Below are 14,288 nucleotides of genomic sequence, written 5' to 3'. Positions count from 1 at the left end.
GCCTTGCAAGTGCCAGACAAGTCTTTTAACTCAATGATGTACTTCATTCCTCAGAATTCAACCATAATCTTGTAGCTAAATATAGGGGGTTCTCAACATTCACATTAGGCTGCAATTCCTTGGGTTGAAATGGTTCCATCACAGAGACTTTTAAAGCACCAAGATTAATAACTGGGTACTAATTTCTTTTATTAATAGCTTAGCTATAAAGGCAATTACTTTAGAATAAATGCAGCTGTTTAACATTCTTTGTTGTCTTTCCACACCACACCAATTCCCACATCCACCGTGCTCTCACCAACCTCCCACCATCATTCTTTGCTCATTTCAACAGGTTGCATCTAATTGTGACAGGTTGGGAATTATCCATTCACATATGGTGCTGGATAGAGTTCACTGAAAGATTGTAACGTTTCCAGTGAAAACAAACAGCTACAAAGTCAGGGGCAGACTGATGAGAGTGGCTTCATACTAACAGCACAGAGCTCATTACAGCCACTGTTTCCCTCTCCATTAATCCATCTCAGAGCATTCAGATAATATACACTTGTGCTCTTGATGTTTGTGAGTACCACAGCATTTTCTCTCTTTTAATTGAGATAGATTTCTACTCTACCCATGAACTCATGTACTGAGTACTTTACTTCTTGATGTGACAGGGCTAAGCATCATGTTTGCAATTCATTACTCTGTTCACACTATTTTTTGTGATGTATTATGTGATGTAACAGAATGCAGGTGGAAGCAATCATGATATGACAAATGACTCCCATGTTTGATGGCAGTTCTGGCACCAAGGAACAAGCCAAAGATTTCCTAAAGGTCTTATATAAATTTCAGCAAGTCTGCTTACAAGATCAGGCCAGTAACAGACTTCAGCTTATTCAGCTGAAAGCACCAGACACAGCAAAGGACAGGGACCACACAACATCCTAGCTATCATACTGACGACAGCTCTGGAACTAGCTGTGCTGTAGCCAAGCTGTTTCAGTACAAGTACAATGTGGGCACCTTCACAGTCATGTGGAAAGTTGTCCAGGTATTTCCTGTTCGTAAAAAATGGGATAAATCCAATTTGGTTCATTACCAGCAACAAACAATCTGCTGGAGGAAATCAGCAGGTTGAGCAGCATCTGTGAGAGCAAAAGAACCGTTGACATTTCGGGTCAAAACCCTGCATCAGGATCTGAAACGTTGGCAATTCCTTTCCTCCTACAGATGCTGCTCGACCCGCTGAGTTCCTCCAGTAGGTTATTTGTTGTTCCAGATTTCAGCAACTGCAGTCTCTCATGTCTCCATTGATTAACTACCAGCTTAGACTACTTTCAGGCATGAGCTGCCACCAAAAAGGACGAGGGCAACAGGCAGATGGGAGCGCTGTCAGCTGGCAGATTCCCCTCTAAGACTTGGAAATATATCACCAATCCTTCACCATTGCTGGATCTAGATCATGAGACCCCCCTACTCAACAACACAGTGGGAATATTTTTACTACACAGACTTCAGTAGGTCAGGAAGATGGCTGAATACCACCTTCTTAAGGCAATTAGGAATGGACAATAAACACTAGCCTTGTCTGCAATGTCCCCATGCTGAAAATGAGCACGGGGACTTACAGGTAACTTGGACACCATGTCATAGATAGATTCTGTTGTGAGTCAGGCATTGTGAACCTGGAGAGGGGATGTGAGCTCAGGATGACACAATACTTTGGAATAGTGCAGGGCTCTAAATTATGGGTCCAGTTACATAAATACTGCAAGACCTTGCTCCTGGTGTGAGTTCCAAACACATCAATCAATTGATTTGTGATCTGTACGCGTTACTCTTTCTTACCTCTGAAGTACCTTATATGAACATCAGGAGTCCTGGCCCCTCGAACCTTCTCTGTGTCTCAATTCCATTTACCCACCTTGGTTCTATCTGACAACATGCACACCATTAGGGAGAATGAACAGCAGTATTGCATTACTTGGTGAAAAACTGATTCCTGATTTCATTCCTAAATACTCTGGTTCTAATTGTTAAATTATGCTCTCTCTTTCTGGCTTCCTCACCAGATGAAAAGTTGCCTCAATCCTACCTGAGATCACTTTAATCTTTAATGTCCACACTCCTCACTGTTCTGAACTCAGGGGAACATAAGCAAAATTTATGCAATCAATCCTCACGATTTAACCCTTTAAGCTTCTATATTATTCTGGTGAGTTTAAACTTAAAACCTCCTAGGCTGATATATTCTTCCTAAGATTTGATACTCAAAACTGAGTGCAGTGTCCAGACAGATCTGTTCAAGACACTGTACATGCTTGTATTCCAATAATAAATTAGCCATTGTAATTCCTTTTTTTGTAGCTGTACACTGCTTCTGATGATTGGTGTACCTATACATCCATTCCCCTTTGCTCTACCACAGCCCCTATCATCTTGCCACCAGGAACATAATTCTTTAATTCCTTCTGCCAAGGCTTTTCCGCTTAATAAATCAGACGATTTCTCCTGGTAACATGTGTATAACTAACTGTGTTTCTGGTGTATTGTGCTGTATTGCACCAACCCCTGTGAGCTGCCTAACTGGGTGATGATCACGGTGTTGAGTGCTTTTGTCCTGTACATTGTTGAACATTGTACCATGGTCCAATAGACCAGACAAAAATACAGAACCAGTAAAGTCTGCACACCATCTGGCTGATCTCAGTCACTGACTATCTCAAATTTCCATCTGATTTCACTGTTACTTATTCCAAACTATCTGCTTCCAGTGCTTTCCTGAGCAATCCATTCCACATGTTTACCACCTTAGATAAATTGAGTATGTCAGTGCCTTCTTTCAAAGCTTGAGCTCATGTTTCTTCTCCGTAGATGGTGTTTGCACTTAGTTTTAGCAATTGTATTGATATAGCTTGGAATTATATTCCCTTCTGCTTGTGATACATCCATGGTGCATGCTACTAAAACAGATCTTGTGGAAGATATGTTAAGTTTAGTGGTAGGATAACTGACCATGTTGCCAAACTATGCATGCCTTCTTAATTTTTTACATTTCTCCTGTTTCTTAAACTCTTGGTTTTCTGCAACTGTCGTATTTTAGGAAGTGCACCTTCTACCCAAGTTATTTTGTCTGTCCCCATGGTACATGGCTTTGAACTCTTCTCTGTCCAACACCACCCATCTTCCCTAACTCTTTGTTCCTGTCTTTCAGCAGGATTGCATTGTTAGATACTCTTTTGTACAATTTTCCTTTTCTAAGATAACTGTATTGAATAATTCATGTACACTACTGCATTAAAAATACACAGGACCACTTAGGCCAGAGGTCTGATCCAGTGATGGGATTTCTGTACCTGAATCACCTTCACTGACCCTGCTGTAAAACATAGAATAATGGAATTGTAGCATCGTTATGGCACTCAAGGAGGCTGTGCAGCCCATTGAATCCATGCCAGCTCTTTATAGAGCAATCTAGCTCATCCTACTCTTTTTTCCTTTCCCTTGGCCACTTTCACCCAAGTGCCTTTTCAATTCATGTTAAGAGCCCTGATTCACTCTGTTTCCAGCAGGCAAGTGGGATTAGTGTAGATGGGCAAAAATGTTAGCTTAGATGTGATGGGCCGAAGGGCCTGTATCTGCACTGTACAGTTCTTTGACTCTGTGATTCTATGACACTCTACAGGCAGTGAATTCCAGATCATTACCAGTCAATCCATAAAAAATGTTTGTCTACACTGCCCTCCTGTATCCCCTGCCCATCACTTTGAATTGGGTCCACTGGTGCTTGAAACTTCAGCTGGTGGAAACTGTATTCCTCTGTTTACCCTTTCTAGACCTGTCAAGACTGTGTCCACTTCTATCAAATCTCTCAATCATTTCTGTTCCAAAGAGAACAAGCCCAGATTCCCCTAGAGGTGAAATCCCTCATTCCTAGAACTCCTCGTTTTTTTCTGGAATTTAACTTTTGTATATAACAAATGATTAATATGTAGGGTGTGGGGCTGAGGTAAATGCTTGGGGATGGTGGAAAGTACCGGCTTGGTTTTTAAATAATACATTTATTTGAAGACTGCAGCACAAGACTGGATAAACAGGAGATATGTGGGCAGTCTTGCATAAGTCAGAGGTGAAGTAACAGCTGTGGCAGAAGGTAGGAGCTGGCAGACGTCCCAAAGGAGAAAGCTGGGCATTGGAAAGAGACACAGAAAACACACGTTGAGGTCTTTAGGTATATAGCTGGAGGGCTGTGCAGTGTTTGATGCACAGAGAGCTCTGTACAGATGATGCAGGCGGCGGAAGGGGAGCCCATAGCACTTTGCTGGAGCAGATGGTGATCTCCGATTAACATGACTGAGGGGTCAGGAAGGTTGAAGAGTGATTCAGTTGAGGTTTAAGCTGTAAGGGAATTGATGAAGAATTCAGAACAGTGTATAATCTTAAAATTAGGACTCAATCGCTTCGATACCTGAAATCAGGAAACATTTGTTCCACACACAGCATTGGAAAAAGCTTCAAAATTAAAATTAAAATATTTTTCATAGGCAAAGGTTTCAAGGGCTGGGTATCAATGTGTGTGAGTGGAAGTGAGGTACAGAGTGGAGATTATCTAATAAATGGCAAAAATAAAGGCTCCTGGCGTTGAATGGCCCCGTGTGTAGATTCTGTTCAAAGCTGCTGAAGCCAAATATCCAGATTACCATGTCGGACTTTTTAAGAGAAGGATGATTTCAGAACCCATGAGACTATTAAACATTTCCATAATATCATTGCTTTTTATTTTATGGGACGTGGGCATCACTGGCATGACCAACAGTTGTTGCTTATCCTGACTGCCCTTGAGAAGATGAGCTACAGTGCTGTTGTAAAGGGAGTTCCAGTAATAAAACCCAGCTGTGGTACTGTGGGATCTGCTCAGTAAAAGATACACATGCACAGAAGGCAGGGAATGAGCACGGGGTCAGACTGCAGGGACGATAAACTGCTCCCAGTTATTATTAAGCACATTGTGAAGTTTATATATAAAGCAGGTATAATATGTTGAAAAACACTATGGTGCTGGAGGAACTCGGCAGGCCAGGCAGCATCTGTGGAGAAAAGCAAGCAGTCAAAGTTTCGGGTCAGGACCCTCAGGAAGGGCAAGTTTTCTTACACAGAGAGTGGTGGGTGCCTGGAATGTGCTGCCTGGGGTCGTAGAGGAAGCAAATACAATATAGGCATTAAAGAGGCTCATGGATAAGCACATGAGTATGTAGAGAATGGAGGGATATGGATATTGTGTAGTCAGGTCAGAAGGGATTAGATTAGTTAGGCATTTAATTACTAGTTTAATTAGTTCAGCACAACATCATGGGTCAAAGGGCCTGTTCCTGTGCTGTATCGTTCTATGTTGTATGTTCTATGTTTTTTATTCTATGTCTGTCTTAATGGCCATACGTCAACTCCAGTTTAATCTCTTCACAGTCTCCTGATGACTGTGCAAGAGTTTGAATGCAGGCAGGGTAGACAATCGGAGGTTGAGTGGAGTTGCCAGTGGTTAATACAGACTACCTCGGATCCATGTTCACAAAGACCAAAAATCTGAGAGTCCAGAGTCTCAGGAGCCCCTCTCCGACACCTGAAGGCAGTAGACTCACTGACTTATGCCACAGGTTGAAATGCAAACAAGTAAGAGACTGAGTGGTTGATTAAGGCTTACACCAAGAACTAGGAAGGGGAGGTCAATTGAACTAAATTTGGGAAACAGAATATAATGCCGCCAAAATATATTTTGTGTTTAGGACACTTTTCTACCTTCATAGTGCAAAAGCAAGGGTGTTAGGATAAATGTTATTAGTCACTGGTTAAGTCCCAGCAGGAGCATAGTGTTCAGTCCTGTGCACCACATGAGGGAATGTCCAGCCCTTGGAGAGGGTGCAAAGGAGAGTTACTAAGATAGAATAGAATTGTGGAAGTGGGGCATTGGCCAAGTGGAGAGCCAAGAGAAGCTCAATTTTCTCTAGTGTCAATGGAGGTTAAGAGGAGATTTGTTAGAGGTGTTCAAACTCATGAAAGGTTTGATAAGATTAGATAAGGGTAACTGATTTCCACTGACAGAGGGGTGAGCTGAACTCAGCTTATTGACAATGGCATCAGAGATAGGAAGTGGAGAGTTTATCTTACACAGTGTGTTGTTGAGATCTGGAATGCACTACATTAAAAGGTGCTGCAATTAGATTCAATAATTACTTTTGGTAGAGACTATTTGAAGAGGAAACTTTTACAAGGCTGTGGAGAAAGGATAGGGAAAGGGGATTAAGCAGGTTGACTGTTGAAACTGCTTGGATCAAGAACAAAGGATTGGATGGATCCCTCTGTGCTATATAAAAATCATATGATGCAAAGCCACTGGTATCATTTTGACTAAATTTCACAATGAACTTCATTCCACTTCTCTCATTTTGGCTGCCTGCTACCCACTCTTTCTTTATCATTTGTGTTTGCTTCATTACAGCCTGCAAGTCATGATATAACCAACAGCTCTATAACAGAAACCAATCACAGTGAAGTCAAACAAGGCTTTGTCATTGATCTTAATCTTTCTCATTGCAACTTTTACCCTTTTGCCCATGGGAGTAGAGCTGGTCTTCAGGACTAATGGGAAACGGTTCAACCTATGGCAATCAGACTCCAGAACTAATGTGACCTCAACCTCAGTCATTGAGATATTGCTTGTGTTTACAGGAGCTTGGAGGCCAAGTTACAAGTTATTGTTGCCTTGTTCACAGAAGCATATGACGGGATTTGCTTTACACTCCACATATGAAAGACAAAGATTCTCTATCAAACTATCCCACTTCCATACACTGCTCTCCAACCTTAAAGGTACATAGTGAGATGCCAGAACATATGGATCACTTCCCACATCTTGGGAGTTACTTCTTGGTGAAGGCAGACATCAGTGATGAAATTCATCATTGCCTTCAATATGCCAACACAACCTTTGGTCGGTCGAAGATCAAGGCCACAGGCCTGGCACAAATCTCATTGTCTACTGGGCAGGAGTAATCCCTGCCCTCCTATCTGTTTCTGAGACCTGGACTATGCACAGTAGACATCTCGAGGCACTGGGAAAATATCACCATTGCTGTGTCAGCAAAATTCTCCAAATTTACTTGAAGGAATAGCAAACCAATGTCAATAACCTCCCACAGGCCACCTTCCCGAACAGTGAAGCTCTGATTAAACACAGTCAATGCTGTTTGGCTGGCCGTGTCATGCACATGCCCAATGACACATCCTGCTCTGAGCTTTGTCACGGGAGGAATTACCAGATGTACAGAGAAAAAAAGTTCAAGGGTGTGGTCAAAGCCTGCTTTGTAAAATGCAGCATCCGTACAGGGAACCCTATCCCTTGACTGCTCAAGGTGGAGAAGAAGCATGCAGAATAGTATTGAGAACCTCAAGGACAAGCATTGGGAGCACTCAGAAGCCCTGCAGCAGTGGCAGGATGAATGCACCACCCCACAGACTACCCACCCCATCAGTCACCTCCTGCCTCATCAGTGGGGCAGTCTGCACTTCCTACACTGGCCTCGCCAGCTGCCTCAGAATCCAGAAAACCCAGAGTGGAAACAAGTCATCCTTGATCCTGAGTGAATGCCTAAGAAGAAAAAGAGGAAACATTTTTCAGGTACATTTGTTCATGATGTTTTTGTGTTCTTCTCTCCTGTGAGCCAACTGTTCTGCTATTCCTACTAACCACTGTTTTCTATCCCTCCCCAAGAGGTCCATGTGTCTCAATATTAACCAAATCATGGCCAGTGGGGATGATCAAGAGGAGGGGTTAATAACATTCGGCATCCCTGGCCTATTATGTATAGGACCGGCTGCAGTTTGAATTTTAGCACATTTTCTATGTTGTGAATATCCTGGTAAATTCAGCAGGGTCTCTATGTTCTCATACTTGCCAGTTTCCCTCTTTTTACCATTCTCTCTGCACCCTTCCCAGTTTCCCATAAAAATCCATGCTGCAGATTTCATCAAGCTGAAACTGTCAGTGGCAAATATAGAGCAATCAAAAGGAGAAAATGTGACATTAGTTCCCAGAGCAGAATAATCTGATCGCATAGGGCACAACTTGTTCATGGCAGATAAAATCCCCTCTGTAAAACCTGCCAATGAATAGAAAGCACCATCTCTGCCTATGACCCTCAGGATGACACAGCTGCCTCTGTTATGCCCCCAAATTCTAACTTATAGACTGCACTTCATTTGTGCATGCATTCCTAATACTAATATTAAAACAGTCTTGATCTATGATGATATCCAGAGAGGGGCTATGAACAAACTACTTCTTATTCGGTTCTCCATACAGGATTCCAATAGACCAATTCTCTTTGCACTGCCATTGTGTAGACTGCTAGTGGACTGACCCCTTCATTCATATGTATAGGATCCCATTATACATATTCCCTGAGGTCCAAACTGCTGCTTCCTATTCAATGCCATTGTGTTAGATTGCTGATCAAAGTATAGCATTGATGTACAGTATCCTGTTTCTAGAGTAGTGCTCACTAATTATGTTTAATGGTGAATGCAGCCAGTCCATGGGTAATTGTAAGTGACCTTCTGGAGATTAACTCCCTTAGTGTAACAGCCCTTTCATTTGGTGTTTCTTCTGTTTGGGTTTCAGTAGTTCGTTGAATGATTAAACAGTCTATGAGACAGAGCAGTGTAAACTGTCTGCTTTCTATTTGCCATTTAGCAGAACATTTTTTGGCCAACACGTTTAATGTTTACAAGGACTAAACTGACACAACATGAGCTACAGCTCAGAAAGCACATTTGGTGCGATGGAAATTGTGATGTCACAAGGGCTGGCAAATGTGAGCTGAGATGTTCAGTGATCCAAAACGGTGAAGTCTCGGGACCTCAGGTTGTTGGGTTCATCACCATCTCCGTGAAGCTTTCATTGCATACGTATTTTGTTACTGGAATAGATCAATACATGTGTTGATATAGTTTTGTCATTCCCACTCGTACCTCACTGTGTATGATCACTCAAAGGATCTATTCCTAAATGTAGAATCACTAGTGGCAGACAAGGCTGTGGATATTTCCTCAGATCCCACGGCTTTCCAAAGGCTAATCCATGCAGTATGTGACATATCTCGATATTATCTCATATATTGCTGTCATACCAATGTTTGGTACATAAATATCATTGTGTTGGGTTTTGTAATGGCAACATTAACCCACTTGAACCTGTTAAAACAATGGCCAACATGAGACATTCCAAGAACTTGTATAATGTAATTTTCATGTTTATATATTTTTTGCAGATTCAATAATTAGTATATCTGCAGGTATGTTGGGACATGCTGGGGGTTGAGTACCGGAGGAATGGGATATACTGATGTAAAATGAATGAATATAAACAACTGTCAGTTAACCACCCCACAGGAATGCACCAAATGTAACAGAATGGTGAGAATAAATTTAACCACTGCAGAACTTTTCAACAGAGGAAGAATCCTAACACTTACAGCTTCATCCCTCATGGTGCAATGATAATGTTGTCAGGTTTCATATCTGCAATGCCGGTGAATTTACTGTAAGCTTAATGCAAAGTAGAACACAAAGCAAGAATTTATGACATTAAGTGTAATGTATTAGTGTGAGTAAAGGAATGGTTAATGGATAGCAAAGAGATTAGGAATGAACGGACCACTTTCAGTTGGCAAGCTGTTACTAGTGTGATGGCACCTGCATCACTGAGTGCTTTCAACTATGTACAGTCTAAATTTAAAACACTCAACTATTTACAATTTAAATTTACGTTGTAAGCACTGAGTGTGAGGTATCCAGGTTTGTTGATGGCACCAATCAGGTTGGAAAGTGAGGAGGACATAAAGAATCTGCTCAACTGAGTGGAAAAGTAAATGGTGGATTAAGTATAATTTGGGCAAATGTGAGGTCATTCATTTTGATAGAAAGAATAGAAAAACAGAATAAATATTAAATGGTTAGGGGTTAGTAAAAGTTGGTGATCAAATGGATCTGGGTAGTCTGTAAGTTAACATATATGTAGGTCCAACAACCAATGGGAAGGCAAGTGGCCTGCTGAGTTTTGTTACAAGTGGGTAGAGTACAAGAGTAGGGAAGTCTGCTCTGGTGCCTTGGTGATGCCACACCTGCACAGTTCTGATCCCTATACACATGAAGGAATGCACTTGCCTTGAAGGTATTGCAGTGTAGATGCGATATGTTGATTCCTGGGATGAGATGGTATGCCATGAAGAGGGCTTGAATAGAAAGGGCTTACACACATTGGAATTTAGAAGAATTATAGGTGATCTCACCCTCTGAAAGATCTAAGCTGGGTAGATGATGAGAGGCTGTTTCCTCTGTCTGGAGAGTCTAGAACCAAGATTCTAGTCTTAGAATTGAGGGTCAGATTTTTAAGTCTAAGATGAAGAGAATTTTTTTTTACCCAAAGGGTTGTGAAACTTTAGAAATGAGGGGGCTGTGGGTGCTCTATTAATGAGCTTATTCATAAGTGCGAGTGATGGATTTTTCGCCTCAGTATGATGTGAGGGCTAATTAGAAAAGTGGATGATGCAGAGTATCAATTGTGAACTTGACAGTGAAGTCCAAAGGAGCATTTGGCATACTCTGTTACTAGTTCATATCATCTTATATTCTTAATAATGGGATGGTATGTTCAATAAACAAACCTTTTAATCTTTAAATCCATCTATTATTTCAATATGAAGTGAGACAAGATCTCTGCCAATTCATCAGTTTTAACTGATTGTTCATCAATTCATTGATTGTTCAAGCATTCATTAATTATTATAACTTGCTCTAATTTCTCATGAACTATTTAACAGCTAGATTAGCACTAACAATCTCTTGCCACTATACACTGGGTTTTTCCCATACTTATGTTCAATTTTCAGTACTAAGATACTTTGATTAGTTTCCCTAAAACCCAGACAATTGCACTGATAACATCAAAAGTCATCACTGAAAAGGAACTTTTGCAACATCAGCCCAAAATATTTCCAAACATCCAACGACAAACCCTACAACATCTGTCAAACCTACCCCAAGGCAGCAAAAACTAATCATGGAAATGAACTCTAGTGTCAGTGCACTCTGGAAATCACTCTAACACTCATAATATTCATTTTACGAACTGTTTAAGGTAAACAACCTTTCTGCTTCAGTGACAAACATGTGATCAGATCAAAGTAGGCAGCCAGGTCCCATTTCCCATAGTACAGACGAAAATATTTTCGAAGTGAAATGAACTTCATTCCTTTCTTACTGTCAGCATTGTAATCCATCTTGATGAGCACTGATAGTTAAAGAGCAGATCAACTGGCTGGTTCAATGTGCTCCACCATTTTGCTGCCAGCCACAGTTCTATTGTTATAGTCTGATTCTCCAGAGGAGAAATTCTACATTGTTGGGAGCAATGTTGGGTTGTAGAATGGGTGTAACACTGTTGAAAACAATGCAATCAGTTTGGACGTTCAGGCATCTACTAAGTTCACGTGATCCTTCTTTTAGGTAGTCTTGGGCATAGCCTTCCCTTTTCAACCACCCTCACCTTACACAACCATTCCTTTGTAAGGTATCTTCCTGCTGCACAATAATGACTGTCTTGATTGGCCTGAAATCCTCCATGGCCTCTTACCCGTTCTAGATCTTTCCTTTATGAACAGCCAGATAGCATCAACCATCTCAGTTTTCCTGCTGTACTCACTTAATCTAAACTACATGTCTTCTCCGCCCTTTGCACTTTCCAATACCCATCCATGAATCTGTAGTACTCTGTTCTTCAAGTCTACTTTGACTATTGTCATTGAACCAATCAACAATGGCCTTTTGCTGATTGACAAACCAGTGTTGACCTGCGGAGGCTGGATGCCAACTCACTGAAACATCCTAATCCTACCCCCAGTTTATAAGTGCATACTGAATATCAATCCATTGTTTCCCAGATTCTCACTGTCCTCATCTCCTCTGGAGATCTTCCAGCCACAGCTTCCAGACTCCTAGTTCACCAGCTGCACTCAACCCACTTCTACCTTCCTCCCAAGATTTAAAAGCATTCTGTTTTTACCTGATGGAACTTCTTTTTTCTTTCTCCTGTTAATTTATCCTTCCCTTGTCCAGTCTTATCCCAGCTATGGGTGGTTCTTCAGGGACACCACTTTATTACTTTAACAGATTCTAATTTACTGGCCTTAATGATATTATTTCCGATTTGGATCTCCAGATCCATCTCCCACCACAATGGTCTGATGATCCTCAATTTCTTCCTTGATTATAAGGCCAACCAGTCCCTGTCCATTGTTGCTCTCCATCACCTGACTGAACCTGTTCTTACATTGAACAACATTTTCTTTGATTCCATTCTCCATTGCTAAATCTTGGTGGGGTATGTCAAATATTATTTGTTCTGACCTGATCCAGGACCAGTTGCTCACCTCTTTCTTGGAATATTGATGATCATAATTCTGCTCCTATGTCTTATGGTCTTATGGTCTTATATTGGGGCCTTTTCTCAACTTTGCTACAATTTCCACCTTCCATCACTTTCACATGATCTATTTCTGGCCCTTCCCTTCCTAGACATCAGTTCTGGATTGGAGGCTGGTTATCGATGTTCACCAAAAGCTCACTGATTCCCACAGTTACATTGAATACACTTCCGTTTATCTGCTTCCAAACCCCCAGCTTTTCTGTTTCTGTCCTATGTTCCAGTGCTGCCATCTTCCGAACCAGTGCTTCTGACACGCCTTCATTTTCCCTCAATTAAGGATTTCCATTCCTAACCTTTATTGACAGGGCTCTTGATAATGTCTTCTCCATATCTGTAGCATTTTCACTCCTTCCCCTCCTTCAAAATTATGTCAGGCTTCTCCTTGTTCATTCTTACTCCATTGGCCTCCATATTCACAGATCATCATCATCTCCAACACCTCCAATGTAACACCATCACTATTTACATCTCCCCTTCCTATCAATAATCCAAAAGGACCATTTCTTCTGCAACTTTCTGAACCACTCTCTTCCCAGGGCACCTTCTTGTACCTTTTATGCTTTTGCCTTCTTCCTTCCAACCTTCCATGGTACTAAACACACTTTACAGCTGAAACACTCATTTACTTCTTTCACTTTGGCACAATGTATATGCTGCTGACAAAATGGCATCTTCTGCTTTGGTGAAAGATTGAGTGATTCCTGTTCAGTCCACAAATGGGACTCAGAGCTTCCAGTCACCTGTTATTTTAATCTTCTGTCCTATTCTCATGCTGATACTCTCTGTCCTCAGCATCCTCCTACATTCCAAAGCAACTCAACATAAACTTCAGGAACAGCACTTCATGTTTTGGAATCAATATCCCTTAAGGTAATGATTATACTTCTTCATTTTAATTTTCTCTATCCAGCTGCATTGGTGGTTAAGTGGTAGAATTCTTGCCTGCCACGCGGGAGGCCCTGGTTCGATTCCCGGCCAATGCAACACTAACTTTATGCAGGTACGGTAGTGTAGTGGTTAGCGTAATGCTTTACAGCGCCAGTGACCCAGGTTCAATTCCGGCCACTGTCTGTAAGGAGTTTGTACATTCTCCCTGTGTCTGCATGGGTTTCCTCCGGGTGCTCTGGTTTCCTCCCACATTCCAAAAGGCGTACAGGTTAGGAAGTTTTGGCATGCTATGTTGGCGCCGGAAGCGTGGCGACACGTGCGGGCTGCCCCCTGAGCACTCTATGCAAAAGATGCATTTCACTGTGTGTTTCGATGTACATGTGACTAATAAATAAGTACCTTATCTTATCTTACTTCATTTGTTTCTTCATTTGTATCGTCTCTATTCCTATTTGCCTTATGCATTCCTCTCTCATTTAATCGTCCCCGCTTTCATCCTGTGCTCCCTTCCATTTTGCTCGTTGCTGTTGCCTCACATTCACGCCAACCCTCGTTCTCTCTAGCATTGTCCAGTTCTGATGAAAGGTCATACTGCTTCATTTTAATTTTCTCCATCCAGCTCCACTGGTGGTTCAGTGGTAGAATTCTTGCCTGCCACACGGGAGGCCCGGGTTCGATTCCCAGCCAACGCAATACTAACTTTATGCCAGCACTCTGATACAGTGTTAAATATTTCTCCCTCCACGAATACTGCCCAATATGCTAAGTATTTCCAGCACTCTCGAATTATTTATGACAAATCAGAATTTCATTACATTTCAAATCAACGGAAAGCTAACTGTATTGATGTCTGGTATATTGTAACAAAGGTACA

General features: G+C 41.6%; 1 non-coding gene across 1 annotated transcript; it reads left to right on the top strand.

The window, feature by feature from the left end:
* Positions 1–13,438: 13,438 nt before the first annotated feature.
* trnag-gcc (transfer RNA glycine (anticodon GCC)) lies at positions 13,439–13,509 on the top strand. Its single transcript has one exon. It is a non-coding gene; the product is annotated as a tRNA-Gly (tRNA).
* The last annotated feature ends 779 nt before the right edge of the window (positions 13,510–14,288 follow it).

The sequence above is a fragment of the Pristis pectinata genome, chromosome 24 (assembly GCF_009764475.1).
Source record: "Pristis pectinata isolate sPriPec2 chromosome 24, sPriPec2.1.pri, whole genome shotgun sequence".
NCBI lineage: Eukaryota > Metazoa > Chordata > Chondrichthyes > Rhinopristiformes > Pristidae > Pristis > Pristis pectinata.
The sequence above is the reverse complement of the archived record's forward strand: the minus strand, read 5'-3'. Positions and strand labels throughout refer to the sequence as shown.